Consider the following 16,399-nt stretch of genomic DNA (forward strand, 5'->3'; position numbering starts at 1 on the left):
CATTATCTGCTGAATTCTGGAGACATTATCTCATTGAATCTTCTCAACTTCTTGAAGCAAATGTTGTTATTTATTCTCACTTTTGAGATGAAAACACCAAAGTTCACTCAGGGTAAGAGATAACCCCAGGTGAAATGACTAGTACGTGGCTGACTTTGTTCTAGAACCCAAGATGCTCTGATTTCGAGAGGCAACGGAGTCTTATAGTAAAGAGCATGGAGGTCTCTGGAAACAAAGGCCAGAGTTCGGATTCTGGATCTGCCAGTCGCTGGCTTTGTGACTTAGGGAAAGTTAATCTGCTTCTGCCCCATTCTCCTCTAGGGTTCTGATGAAGACTAAATGCATTAGCATAGATAACATGCTCAGTTTAACACTTGGCACAAACACGCCCTACAAAGTGTTTTTATTATCCCAGAGCCCATGCTCCTAACTATCCCTTTCCTTCCTTACTGAGTTTGGAGTCCAGCAGAAAATCAAGATAGATGAATGGACCATTCTTTTTACAGTGTGTTAAGAGATCAGACAGGAGAAATGTAGGGTGCTGATGGAACATGCTGGTGGTTTCGAATCTGGACTTGGAGTTTCAGGGAATGCTTCTTAGAACAAGTGGCATCGAAGAGGAAAGACCTGAAGGGGGAGGAGGCATGAACCAGATGAGGGTTTCAGGGAGTTGGGCGAATCGTTTCAGAGAAAGAGAAGTCAAAAATAATAATAATAATAATAATAATAATTCAGGGAAATACTGCAAATCTTTACTACGTTTTCCTGACTATTGAAGCAGGAAATAGCACACTTGACAAATACAGTATAAGTAATATTTATAAAAATTTGCTAATTACTGATTCTGGAATTAGTCTTTCAAATATCAAGAATTTTAAAAGTAGTTTTCATAACTGGTGGTTGATCTTAAACACCATTAATATCTTGTGTACCGGCAGACACAGAAATATCAACTGTCTCATTCTTTTCCTCTTGCCTACTCATCCTTTTGCGTCCTTCCCTGTCTCTGTCCTCTCTTCTCTACCTCCCCCATCCAACGTTCCCCCAGTGACAGTATTCAATGTTAAGTTTAAGTGCTTGTTATAAAGCTCTTTGTCATCTCACTGTGTCCAGCAGTCTCAGCGATGTCCCACTGGGGAGGAAAGACAGCTTAAGTAGCAGAAAACAAGAAGAAAGAAGGCACCTTCAGGAAACCGTGTAACTGTTTCATTTTCCTCTAGCATGTTCTGATGCTTGTAAGACTTAGCACTGCTGTCTGTTCACATGCCGGGGGCTGCTCTTTGCCCTCATTATTTTTTCTTACCTTCTATAAAAATGTCTCGATAATCAAAATGTGGTGTTCTCATCCAAAACAAAATTAATAATATGATTTCAATCAAGAGTATGATGAGCTCCAGCATGATCCTCGATGTAAGAAAGTAGGCCTATGAGCCCCGTGTCTCTTTACCTCTCAGCAAGACAGGGCATTGTACTTAATCACTTAATTCATGGTTATGCAATTCGTACAAACACAGAGGGAAAAATGTACTGCTTTTGCTAGCACTGGCAATAAATTTCCAGCTGCTTTAGGAAGAAAAGCATAGCATCCCCTTCCCCTGCAGTGGAGAAAGCAAATGCTAAACATATCCATGATAAAATTTCAACCCCAACAAAGATATTAACATTTGACTTTTTTTTCAGTTAAAAAAAAAAAAAAGGACATGGGCTTTTAAAACATCCCTCAAGGAAAGAGCATTCCTTACGAATGCTGCCTTTTTGTCAAGTTTTATTTTACCAGCTCACAAGTGCTCCTGCTTCACTCTTTGTGGCCAAGACAGCAAAGCCAGAGGTGTAGTGTCATATTCAAGGGGACACTCCTGCTGCCTGTGAGGTCTTCCAAGTGTACTGCTGGAGGTCCTCAGAGTCGTTGTTTCTAACTTTCTGTAACTGCAAAGAATTTTGCAAAGTGTCCAGGCAGGATCCTTGTATCTTTTTCTTGACCTTTCTATGCTTTTGCTCATTAGAAAACAGACTCATCTGAATCCCCTTTCTTTTACTGGAAACTAATAATACACTTGTAAAATCACACGATACATTTGTGAGCTATATTTATAAGCTGTATGTGCCCTCTCTGACCGATTTTTTTTCCCATAAGAAAACTTAGAAATGTCTTATAAATATGAAAATGCTCCAGGCCATAATATATCACTGTTATAACCACATTGTCACTTGTAAGGCAAATTATGTTCTTGGCATTTCCATCCTATGAATTTATATAAATGCAGGCAATGAGGATAAAACCAGGATAACTGAGGAGTGTACATAATTGGCTGATCCTTCTCTGCTCTGAACATCTTTGGAACTGCTGTCCCTGCACTTCATGAGTGGCATGTCACAACCAATCCACAGGAGCCCTGAGAGCCACAGATGGCCCCGTGCGAGAAATGCTGTTGCAGGATGTGCGTTTGGGATCAAACGATCAGTGTCACTGAGATACCCATTATTATAGGGGCACCTGGGTGGCTCAGTCAGTTGGGCATCTGCCTTTGGCTCAGGTCATCATCCTGGGGTCTAGGGATTGAACCCCACTTCTGGCTCCCCACTCAGCGGGGAGCCTGCTTCTCCCTCTGCCCTTCCCCCTGCTCATGTTTTCTCTCGCTCTCAAATAAATAAAATCTTTCTAAAAAGGCACACCCAGGGGCGCCTGGGTGGCTCAGTGGGTTAAAGCCTCTGCCTTCAGCTCAGGTCATGGTCCCAGGGTCCTGGAATCGAGCCCCATATCGGGCTCTCTGCTCAGCAGGGAGCCTGCTTCCTCCTCTCTTTCTTGTCTGCCACTCTGCCTACTTGTGATCTCTGTCTGTCAAAAAAATAAAATCTTTAAAAAAAAAAGGCACACCCATTATTGTATTTTGCAATCCACAGTGCTGCCCTTGAAGAGTATGCTGATCCTACACACAATGGCCTTCAATTTTCTGTTCATGATGCCTACTTTACAGCTTCTTCCCCTTGAACTACTGTAATGTCAACATCACTACTTTGTACTATTTTCAGCCTGACTTTTAAGAGTCTTTTTGAATTGAGATTCCTAATCTATTGTAGACTTCTCAGAGAAGGGCTGGTGTGCTGAAGATCTGTGGTTTCTATTTTTGATGTTCACAAGCTTTTTTCCTTTTTTTTCCTGATTCTCAAAGGTGATCTGGATAGTTGAGGTTTTCAGATAAATGAGGGATTTGCTGTACAAGGCTACAGTGTTTGAAATGGAAACTTTGTGCCTGAGAATAAGCAATTCTGAATGTGAAGATATGTTTCCAATTAAAATAATCTGGCTGTCTATATTTTAGGCATACCAAGGTTAAAATTAATTCTAATTCTTCTTTGACATGAATTTGACCAAAATCAAATGCTCTTACTATGAAAACATATCCCATACATAGTTTTCTTTTCACTTGATGCCAAGTGATTATTAACTTATTTCTCAAAACTTTTACAGATCTCATGTTACAAGAATATGGCTATGGAAATATACAGCTCTTTATTTTTCAATACATATGAACCTGATTTTAGCTAAAAGCAAAGCACATATTTCAAGCAAATGAACAAAACATTGAAGCATGTGAACAAAAGAACACTTAAATTATCACAGTTATTCAATCAGTTTGTGATTATGGCAAAACATTTCCAGTATAAAACATTTGTTGAACACATGCTTGGCAGTCTTCCAAAATAGTTTCATAGAAAAATCAAGAGGGCAAGAACTCAAAGTGTTTTTCTCATTTTTTTTTATTTTTTTTATTTTTTTATTTTTTAAAGATTTTATTTATTTATTTGACAGAGAGAGATCACAAGTAGACGGAGAGGCAGGCAGAGAGAGAGAGAGAGGGAAGCAGGCTCCCTGCTGAGCAGAGAGCCCGATGCGGGCCTCGATCCCAGGACCCTGAGATCATGACCAGAGCCGAAGGCAGCGGCTTAACCCACTGAGCCACCCAGGCGCCCTTTTTCTCATTTTTAATACTAACTTTCTTCTAAGGCTACAACATAGAAATAATATGTTATAAAAATATCAAGTACTAATTAGCTATTTGTCATTTGGTCTTTTTTTTTTAAAGATTTTATTTGTTTGACGAGAAGAGAGAGAGATCACAAGTAGGCAGGTTGGGGGTGGGGGAAGCAGACTTCCTGCTAAGCAGAGAGCCCAGTGTGGGGCTTGATCCCAGGACCCCGAGATCATGACCTGAGCTGAAGGCAGAGGCCTTAACCCCCAGGCTCCCTGTCATTTGGTCTTTTACATTTAATGCAAATTTTCAAACTTTTAGTGGAAACACCCAACTCAAAATCTGCTGAAAAATATTTCTGGGCAAACAGTGGTACAAAAATGTCTCTGAGACATATACCCACTCTACACTGAAGGTGATTTCTTCATTAAATCTCTGGATGTTACTTTCTGGCTAATTGGGTACTATTGAAACAAAATGAAGAACTAAATCAATTAGTCAGATAATGCTTTTCTGAAATAAAGGCAATCTTACTCGTCCCCTCCTCCCATTTCAATTATAATATATTGTTCTGGAGAAAAATCAAGCAATAAAAGTTGTCTTCTATGGATTAAAATTTTGGTAAAATCCCTATTACAAAATAATCAGCTAATTTTAATGTTGAGGAGGTTCAAAACAGTATGAAGAAAGTAAACATTATTCTTAATGAGCAATTAATGAATTTTTAGTTTGCTTCCAGGATTTATTATTCTAAAGAAGAAGTACAGTAGTGAATATTCTTATTGCAAATCTGACTATTTATCTTATGAAAATGCTGAAAAAATTCCTTTTATGTGTTGAAAACCATTGGACATACCCAAGCAGTGGAAAATGGAACTGAAAGACATTGACCATTTTAAGCAATTATTTTTATTTGCTATTATATTTAAGCAACTATTTTATTTTATTATAAAATCATATATATGATTTTAAGTAACTATTGGTTGGATCTGGGTTACCTTTTCCAGAGTAGAAAACATATTTTTACTACAAGAAACAGAGCATCTAATGTTTCAGATTTCCTTCTGAAAAGCCCATTTTTGTTTATACAGATAAAGTTTTCCCCTCATGTATGGTATTATATTGATCTTGGAGAGAAGAAAAAAGATGCATTTCTTCTGACATGGTTCAGCCGAATAATGATGGCTTTGATTGCGTTTGTCTCCTAAGAAAGGACAGTCTTTTTTTTTTTTAAAGATTTTATTTATTTACTTGACAGACAGAGATCACAAGTAGGCAGAGAGGCAGGAGAGAGAGAGAAGGGGAAGCAGGCTCCCCCCTGAGCAGAGAGCCTGACGTGGGGCTTGATCCCAGGACTCTGGGATCAGGACCTGAGACAAAGGCAGAGGTTTTAACCCACTGAGCCACCCAGGAGCCCTGAGAAAGGACAGTCTTATATTTTAAGGAATTATGCTTGAAGCAGTAATGTTATTGTCAGAACTTTACCGGTAATCTCACAAAGAAAGGTTATTGGTGGCAGGGGTCTTCTTGTTAGTTAAAATAATCAAACATTTGGATTGCTTGCTTTTACTTGATTTAAAACTCGTCAACAAAAATGTGGAGAAAACATTTCTAAGATCATTGAGTGGTTTTAAAGACTAGAATGAAGGCTTTATGCTAAAGAAGTAAGTAGACACGATTCTGCTGATTTGTTTTAAGAAGCTCCAAAGGGGAAAAGAAGAGATTACTCTGAGAATGATGTACAGAAGCCAAGAATCATTTAGAGCTTCCAGAAAACGGGGACAAAAACCAATAGGAAAAGGAGTCTTTGTTTATAATGGAATTTAAAATTCAGAAGTAAAAGTCAGTAAGTCTCTAAAGTTCCCTGAAGAATTGCTCAGTGACTGAGTGAGCGAGAGAGAGAACTTTGGGGAGGCAGGGGAGGATGGGGGAGGGGGAGAACATGTGATAAGTATCTGCCAGTTTCAACAAAAGAGGAAGCCATGAGTAATTCTTTCAAGTAAGTAGACTTTATCATGAGAGACATTCATGAATATTATATCTGGATTTTTCAAGGTTTCTCCCCTTTCTTCAAGTCAGCTGAGTATTGACTAATGATCCATGGATATCCTTGGCCTTCAGTTTAGTGTAGCTCTCTCTTATTACACAAGAGACTTGCACAGAAATGTAATCATATTGATCATTACTTTTTAAAAAAAAAGTAATTTTATTTATTTATTTGACAGAGAGATTGAAAGTAGGCAGAGCAGCAGGCAGAGGGAGAGGGAGAAGCAGGATCCCCGCAGAGCAGGGAGCCCGATGCAGGCTAGATCCCAGGACCCTAGGATCATGACCTGAGCGGACAGGACGGCAGATGCTCAATGACTGAGCCACCCAAGTGCTCCTATCGATCATCACTTTTAAGCTCATTACTGGATGGTAGGATTAAGACAGACTTTGAAAATCACCCAGAGCTTCCATTTCTCGAAATGACCAGCTAGATTACTTAGATCAACCCTCCTGGGGAAAACAATGGAAATGAGGGTAGTTTTCATGATTGGGATGTTACACATAAGACCTCTGGGATTCTGGCAATGTTCTCTCTCTTGACCTCAGGTTTCCTAGGTAATAATGCTATCTCTTGATTTGGGTGATGTTTACTTGTTTTTGCACTGTTCTGTATATAAGTTATATGCCACAATAAAAGAATTTTTAAAATTCCCCAATTCAGCCTTCAACTTTCAGGCAGGTAGATTTTGCACAATGAAAATACATTTTCTTTCTCCATGAATAGAAATACTGTTTCCATTACGATCCAAACAAGACTTTCTCAAATCCTACTTCCTAGGAGTCATCTTATATGACACATTGAAAGCTATAGGACCAAAGCTGAAAATATTGAAAATATTTCCAAAGAAATTTTTGCCTAGAGCATGAAAGTTTATGAGGTGGCCAATTAGAATCAATTAGAATAGAATAGTCTGTAATGTTTCTACTACAACTATTTTGTTCTAGCAAAGAATTCTTATTCTTCTCATACAAATGTTTTAAACTTTGTATTAGGAAGTCCTACTTTCTGAAATTTCCCATAAATCAAAAAGGAATGATGTGGGCTTTAAAAATTGCAATTAAAATTCAATTCTTCGCATTAGGCAAAAGATATGTAAAGTAGAATTTTTTTTAATTTTAATTTTTATAAAGGTTTTATTTATTTTAGGGAGAGAGAAACAGCACTGTGGGAGAGGGAGAGGGAGAGAGAGAATCTCAAGCAGACTCCAGGCTGAGCATGGAGCCCAATGTGGGGCTCTCTCCCAGGACACTAAGATCATGACCTGAGCTGAAACCAAGAGTTGATTGCTCAACCAACTGTGCTACCAGGTGCCCCTAAAGTAAGAACTCCCTTTTTTTCTTTTTAAGATTTATTTCTTTATTTTAGAGATAGAGAGAGAGGGAGAGCTGGGGGAGGGGTAGAGACTATGGACTATTATTTTTCTCTTCTTTCCTTCCTTCCTTCCTTCCTTTCCTCCTTCTCCTCCTTCTCCTCCTCCCTGTCCTCCTCCTCCCTCTTCTCCTCCTCGTCCTCTTCTTCCCCCTCCTCCTCCTCCTTCCTCTTCCTCTTCCTCCTCCTCTTCTTCTTCTCGCTTAACATTATATGGTAAGGTTTTTCCTTATCCTCAATTTTAAAATACCATTTGTAATGAAGGCAGGATGTTACCAAGCATTTCCCTACTAGACAGTAATTTATTTCCAGTTTTTTGATATTGCCAATAATGATGTGATGAATAAAGTTGTATGTAAAGATTTAGCTATAATTTTTTCCCAAGAAGTGGGACTGGGTTACTTTGATAACCAGAAAAAAAAATATGTTACACTAAAACGTATTAAATTCATGATCAAGTGAAAAATACCTGGAAATTATTAGGTACTGTCCAGAGGTTTTCAGAAGTAAGCCATCTTTCCCTATACCAGACATCTTAGGCCAGGACCCAGCCTGTCTGTGTTTCATGAAGGAAGCCAACAGATGGCTGGTACAGGTGGCTGTCTAAGCCATCTTCCTTTTGCTAGGAGCAGATGGGTGGTGGGCTGAGAAAATCTTTCCTGGTGGCATTGAATAGTAATATATGCAATGGTTAGTTCTAACATGGATAGATTCCCAGGGGAATACTGCTTTTTCCCTTCTGTTATAGGAGGTATTCCGCTTTCCCTAGAGGGATAGATTGGCACAGGAGATAAAGCATCCTTGAAAAAAGAAGCCATTTTATAGATGTAACCTCAAAATGGAGCAGCAGCCAATAGGGCTGAGCTGTTCCAGTCACTGGGCTGAGCCTAAAGGAAACGATCAGGGGCCCCACACACCTGAGGGCTTATCACCCCTACCTCAGCACACTAGATAAACTACCCATGAGAAGAATTTCTTTCAGACTATGATTGATGCTGTGCTTTCATTCACACCATTTTCTAAATTATGTGGGGAAAATTATTGGCTGGGACTAAGAGAGAACATTACTGTGAGAAATCGTTAGCCAAGAGGTAGAAACAGTCTAAAACCTCTCCCTGGGAATACCTTGACATTTATCTCAAATTTACTTCATCCTCTGTGTATGGATATACTTCACATTTGGGAAAAGAGTTCAAACAGCAGGCAGATAAACGCTGAAAAAGAAATAGTGACGGATTTTTATTCGGAATAAAAAAAAAATCCAAACCATTCTAAGGAATGATTTAGAAAAATTTCAGATTAGCTTTAGACTTTCTCTCTGCAATGAGAAAGAAAGCTACAGAAAAGTGTTTTCATTAGTGAAGGGGGGAAATAAGATAATTTCTTAAAACCTCTGAAATGAGACAGGAACAAATCTCTGTGACAAAGTATTTTCTGTAAATGAATTTCTGTTTGGGTGATTTTCTTTAATAAGCAGTAGCAAAAAATTGTATGCAAGAGTAACTTTTTTTATTGCACCTCACTTTAGAGCATTTTTTAACAAATGGAGGGTTTGTGGCGACTCTGAACAAGTCTATTGGCTCCATTTTCCCAACAGCCTTTGCGTACTCTGTATCTCTGTGTGACATTTTGGTAATTCTCATAGTATTTCAAAGTTTTTCACCATTATTATATTTGTTATGGTGATCTGTGATCTGCAACATTTGATGTTTCCGTTTTAATTGCGTTTGGGGTACCACAAACTGTACCCATAGAAGATGGTGAACACCATCAGTAAACAATGTGTGTTTATTCCCCAAACATTCCCCTTCTCCCCAATCCTCAGGCCTCCCTATTCCCTGAAACACAATAATATTGAAATTAGGTCAATGAATAACCTTACAACAGCCTCTAAGTGTTCAAAAGAAAGGAAGAGTCACACATCTCTAGCTTTAAATCAAAACATAGGAACGATTAAGTTTAGTAAAGGCATGTCAAAAGCCAAAACATGCTGAGAACAAGGCCTCTTGCACCAAACAGCCAAGTTGTGAATGCAGAGGAAAAGGTCTTGAAGGAAATTAAAAGTGTTACTCCAGTGAACACACAAACAAATGATAAGAACGTGAAACAGCCTTATTGCTGATAATGGAGAAAATTTTAGTAGTCTAGATTAGAAGATCAAACCAGCCACAACATTCCCTTAAGCCAAAGCCTAGTCCAGAGCAAGGCTCTAACGCTCTTTAATTCTGTGAAGTTTGAAGGAGATGAGGAAGCTGCAGGAGAAAAGTTTGAAGCCAGCAGAGGTTGGTTTGGGAGGTTTAAGGAAAGAAACCATTTATATTATTTAAAAGTGCACGGTGAAGCATCAAATGCTGATGGAGAAGCTGTAGCAAGTGACCCAGAAGCTCTAGTTAAGGTCATTGCTGAAGGTGGCTACACCAGACAATAGATTTTCATTGTAAATGAAATCACCTTCTATTGAAGGAAGATGCCACTTGGAACTTTCATGGCTGGAGAGGAGAAGTCAGTGCCTGATTTTGAAGTTTCAAAAGATAGACTGACTCATTTATTAGAGGGTAAGGAAGCTGGTGACTTTAAGTTGAAGCCAATGCTCATTTACCATTCTGAAAATCCTAGGGCCCATAGGAATTATGTTAAACTACTCTGCCTGGGGGCGCCTGGGTGGCTCAGTGGGTTAAGCTGCTGCCTTCGGCTCAGGTCATGATCCCAGGTCCTGGGTTCGAGCCCCACATCGGGCTTTCTGCTCAGCAGGGAGCCTGCTTCCTCCTCTCTCTCTGCCTGCCTCTCTGCCTACTTGTGATTTCTCTCTGTCAAATAAATAAATAAAATCTTTAAAAAAATAAAATAAAATAAACTACTCTGCCTGTACTCTGTAAAGGGAGCGATAAGGTCTGGATGATAACATATCTGTTTATGACATAGTTTACTAAATATTTTAAGGCCACTATTGAAACCTGCCACTCACTGACAAGGCACCTGGTCACTCAAGAGCTCTAATGGAGATGTCCAACAAGATTAATGTTGTTTTCATGCCTGTTAACACAATATCCATTCTGTGGTCCATCGATCAAAGAGTCATTTTGACTTTTGAGTTTTATTATTTAAGAAATACATTTCATAAGGCCATCGCTGCTCTAGATTCTGATTGCTCTGATGGATCTGGGCAAAGTCCATTAAAAACCTTCTGGAAAGGATTCACCATTCTAGATGACATTAAGAACATACATAATTCATGGGAAGAGGTCAAAATATCAACATTAACAGAACTCTGGAAAAAGTTGATTCCAACCTTCATGGATGACTTTGAGGGATTCAAGACTTCAGTGAAGGAAGTAACTGCAGATGTGGAAACAGCAGGAGAACTAGAATTAGAAGTAAATCCTGAAGACATGATTGAATTGCTGCAAGTTCATAACATTTTCATGGATGAGGAGTTGCTTCTTACAGATGAATAAAGAAAGTGGTTTCTTGAGCTGGAATCTATTACTGATGAAGATGCTGTGAAGATTGTTGAAATGACAACAAAGAATGTAAAACATTACATCATTTCTAAGACATAATGTTATTGCACACTTAATAGACTATAGTATAGTATAAATGTAACTTTTATATGCACTGGGAAAACAAAAATTCATTTGACTTGCTTTATTGTAATACTGCTTTATTGCAGTGGTCTGGAACCGAACCCGCAATATCGCCAAGGTATGCCTATAAAATAAGTGTTTCTTGTTGAAGCAATCTTCTTTTTTCTACAGAACCAGCAACACTAAACTTTAGCACTAGACCATGTTATCAATTACAATAACAGTCATGATAGATCTTGTAAAAAAAATGGCTTTTCCTTGAGGATAGTGACACACATGCCAAATCTTTGCAGTTTTTCTCTGCACAGCTAAATTAAGAGACTCTACCATCAATCATGTTGAATTTGTTGAAATGCTTTTTATGTCAAGTTGGTACAGCACTAGACTATTATAGTTACTGTCAGGCTTCTCATTTTTTTAAAAAGAACCAGATGTTCCCAGAAGAAAGCAGAGTAACATTTGATGTGAAAGGAATGAGTTTATCAGGTTGGTTGTGATAAATATAATACATTTGAAAGATACAAAAATTGGTACCGGGAGAAGACTAAAAAATATCTTCAGAAGGAGGAAAATGAGTTATAAATAATGAACACCAAAAAAGAAGGAAAACTGTTTGCATTAATATTCTGTGGAGGAATATTATTTAGTCTTAAAAAGGAAGGAAATCCTAAAACTTGGATGAAACTTGAAGGCATTATACTAAGTGAAATAAGCCAGTCATGAAAAGACAAATATGGTATGATTCCCCTTATATGAGGAACTTAGAGTTACTACATTCATAGAAACAGAACAGAGAATGGTAGTGCCAGGAGCCGAGTTGTAAGAGAGAATGGTATTTTTATCTTACGGGAACAGAGTTTCAGTTTTGCAAGATGAAAATGTTCTAGGGATTGGTTGTACAATAATGTGAATGTATTTAACACTACAGGACTGTGCATCCAGAAATGGTTAAGATGGTGAATTTTAGGTTACGTGTATTTTACCACAATTAAAAATTTTCAACTAGTCTATCAATACCAATTACTAACATTGTAATTTTTAGAGGAAATCGTAAACTGTTCATTCACATCTATTTGATTTTCAAAAAATAATGCTGTGAGTTCGCATTTCACTGTCTGTGTTCTTGAACTGAGAAAACCAAATAAAAGAAATCTTAATCGATTTAACGTCACAGACTTAAAGTCACAGTCACACCAGGTAGTGTCAGTACTGGGACACCTACTTCTAAATACATAGCTCGGTTACATAGCTGTGTGTATGTTCTACTCACTTATGTGCACGTCATGCATATCTATCAGTTGTTACCACAGTGAATCATTCAAATCCCTCCAAAGAATATTTATTAATCACATAATGAACTTCAGAATTATTGTTCTTTTTCTGTATGTCTTAAACTCATTTCCCCCCTCAAAATGCTTGTAAGTTATTATCTCTATTTTCTTAGCAGAATGTATGAAGCAAGTAGTCAAAAGTTCTATCCCCTTCATTTATTGGTTGAGGAAGTAGAGTGTTCAATGACATGCCTAAAGTCAAATGAGGTAGAAGACAGCCAGAAACTAAGAGCAGTTTAGATGTCCCGACCCTGGCCTTAAAAATTTGGGCAGTTAAGGCAGCAAATATCATGTAAAGTCAACATTTTTTCCCTCACAGAGTCCAAATAACTTATGATCATCTGTATCTTGAATTTGAGTGCGAGTGGGTATTGGAGTGAAGCCACCAGAAGTCTGGAACACTGTGTGACCCCTTCGCTTCTGCTTTCTTTGCAACTGGAGTCTATATTGTGACTGTGTACCTTCCATATCTGACCCATCATGGGGCTGAGATGAGCATAGTTCAATACTTGTGCATGGGCGGAGTCTAAAATTTCACTCCTGGGGCCCTTGTCCTGTCATTCCATACCTGATACCCTTTTGAGCATCTATCGTGGGTCAGGCAGTGTGCTAAGTGCTTTATATGCATCTCCTTACTTAATGCTTTATGACATTATTGTTATCATCACCATTAAATAGGCTGAAATTCACTTGCCCAATTTGAGAAGTTGGGACTCGACAAAGCCAGGATCCAAACCCACGTAGTTTGACTCCTGAGTCCTGATACTCCCCCATTATGCCACTTAAGTTTCTACCTGGAAGCCATGTGATCCTTACATTTTATTAATCTCTAAATAATAAGAATGCTGCTTTTCCTTCTGGGACACAACTTTCTCTCCAGCTTTCAAGATACTTTTCTCCTTGTGCATCCATCATCACTGGATAATGTTTAACCCAAGAGGCAGAGGCCAATGACAGTTCTCATTTTTTAAGAAACCTCATGGACTTGGGACTGTATTTCCCTTGTGTAAACTGGTATTGGATCTTGGGCTCCTCAAGGCTTCCTACGAGCTCCCCACGCTGTGCTGACTCCACAGAGCAGTGCGTGATAAATTGCTTGCTCTTTCGGCTTCTGTGCTTTAAGAACGCAGTCATCCGTCTACATCCCACAATTTCTGTGTCATTGTCAATGATATCTGATAACGTTTGTAATCTGGTAAGGTGAAAAAGCCTCCCAGGTGTCAGGATACATATTGTGACACAGCTTTGTAAGTTCCTTATTGCATTCTCAAACACACTGGCACATAGACAAAGTTGAACAGGACTGAATACAACACAGTCTGACTTCACTCGATTTTTGATGAATGTTAGTAAACTTGTTTTTAAAAGATTTTATTTATTTGAGAGAGAGAGAGAGAGAGACAGAGCACAAGCAGAGAGAGGGGCAGAGGGAGAGAGAGAAGCAAACTCCTGTCTGAATGGGGAGCCCAACTTAGGGCTCAATCCCAGGACCCTGGGATCATGTCCTGAACCGAAGGTAAATGCTTAACCAACTGAACAAGCCAGGCACCCTAAGTAATGTATCTTGATCTTACATACATCAAGCTTTTCATTAGCTGGCCCAGGAGTTTCTAGCCAGGATTTACATTTTCATTGTGAAGGCTATTATTTCAGACAGGTAATATTTTGTTTACTCTAAGACACCCAGCTTTGATTAGCACGTCAAGTGACCGTGAAAGTTCAGTACATGAAACTGGAATTTCTACCAAGACACTTGCTTCTAAATCTGTATCTCTGATATACATACACGTACACACCCCTCTGGAAAGCCAGTAATTGACTGCATTTTAATGTATATACATCAATACAAAAGCCCCATTTACACAAAAATCATTAGACTTAATAGGATGATCAGAACTGTAACTTGTTGATTTGTTAGTAGTTCTACCGATTTTAGTTTGTGTGGTTTGCTGAGGCTACTCTACTTTGTCATCAAAAGTTATGTAAAAAAAGATAATGGTTATATAATGTAGACTGGACATTGGAAAGCCAAGTTGGAAGACGAAATACTTCTTTTCTAATGGGAGGTCCAGATATATAGAGAAAAATATCTATTAGTGAGTGTCAAGAGTGGAGACAGACGCTGATACAGCAAAGTTGTTTAGTTTGTGAGACACAGCCCCTTTTGCTCTGAGATTTATTGACGTTTTTTACTGCCTTTGAAATTCAAATTCACAGAGCCTTCTGCTCAGCCCTGCTCTGACTAGCTTCTTTGAACTTAAGTTTCTTTTCTTGGCCTGCTATCAAGTCCTCGCAGACAAGATCTTCTGGATTCAAGTCCCTTTCTCTAAGAAGGAGGGGGTTTCATCCCTTTTCCAGCTTGGGTTTGGGAATGAGAGGGATATAAATCTTGAGCTGGGTCTTTTAAGTCCCAACTATGTCGACGCTATAGCAACTTTCCGTTTCACACCATCAGGGCCGCTGGCAAATCCACTGTTCCACTCTTCGTGATCCAGGGGCTGCGGGAAGTCTGTAAGTGCAGACAGGAATCTCTCTTGTTGGATCACATCTTGCTTGGTGCCTTCTCAGGACAGGAGGAGTGGGTGTTCACTCAGATGCTGACAGACAGTGGGCTCCGGGTGGCCCAAGCATTTCCCAGGGCTTGCTTAAGAGAAGCTGAACTAGGGGCGCCTGGGTGGCTCAGTGGGTTAAGCCGCTGCCTTCGGCTCTGGTCATGATCTCAGGGTCCTGGGATCGAGTCCCGCATCGGGCTCTCTGCTCAGCAGGGAGCCTGCTTCCCTCTCTCTGTCTCTTTCTCTCTCTGCCTGCCTCTCCATCTACTTGTGATCTCTCTGTCAAATAAATAAATAAAATCTTAAAAAAAAAAAAAAAAAGAGAAGCTGAACTACGTATTGACCTTGAGTCTGCTCTTCTGCAACCAGTTATCCCTGTATACAATCCTCTTTAGGCTGGGTAGTCTGGCTCTATCCTCTTTCAAACTATTGTTTATATTTATACATGCCATGCTCTGCTCCTTAGAGTATTTGTTCTTAATTCTTAAAATGTATTCCCACCCACACCCAAAACTATAAGATACCTAGGAATAAACCTAACCAAAGAGACTAAGAATCTATACTCAGAAAACTATAAAGTACTCATGAAAGAAATTGAGGAAGACACAAAGAAATGGAAAAATGTTCCATGCTCCTGGATTGGAAGAATAAATATTGTGAAAATGTCTATGCTACCTAAAGCAATCTACACATTTAATGCAATTCCTATCAAAGTACCATCCATTTTTTTCAAAGAAATGGAACAAATAATCCTAAAATTCATATGGAACCAGAAAAGACCTCGAATAGCCAAAGGAATATTGAAAAAGAAAGCCAAAGTTGGTGGCATCACAATTCCGGACTTCAAGCTCTATTACAAAGCTGTCATCATCAAGACAGCATGGTACTGGCACAAAAACAGACACATAGATCAATGGAACAGAATAGAGAGCCCAGAAATGGACCCTCAACTCTATGGTCAACTCATCTTCGACAAAGCAGGAAAGAATGTCCAATGGAACAAAGACAGCCTCTTCAATAAATGGTGTTGGGAAAATTGGACAGCCACATGCAGAAAAATGAAATTGGATCATTTCCTTACACCACACACGAAAATAGACTCAAAATGGATGAAGGATCTCAATGTGAGAAAGGAATCCATCAAAATCCTCGAGGAGAACACAGGCAGCAACCTCTTCGACGTCAGCCGCAGCAACATCTTCCTAGGAACATCACCAAAGGCAAGGGAAGCAAGGGCAAAAATGAACTTGTGGGATTTTATCAAGATCAAAAGCTTTTGCACAGCAAAGGAAACAGTGAACAAAACCAAAAGACAACTGACAGAATGGGAGAAGATATTTGCAAATGACATATCAGATAAAGGGCTAGTGTCCAAAATCTATAAAGAACTTAGCAAACTCAACACCCAAAGAACAAATAATCCAATCAAGAAATGGGCAGAGGACATGAACAGACATTTCTGCAAAGAAGACATCCAGATGGCCAACAGACACATGAAAAAGTGCTCCATATCACTCGGCATCAGGGAAATACAAATCAAAAC

The sequence above is a fragment of the Lutra lutra genome, chromosome 12 (genome assembly GCF_902655055.1).
Source record: "Lutra lutra chromosome 12, mLutLut1.2, whole genome shotgun sequence".
Taxonomy (NCBI): domain Eukaryota; kingdom Metazoa; phylum Chordata; class Mammalia; order Carnivora; family Mustelidae; genus Lutra; species Lutra lutra.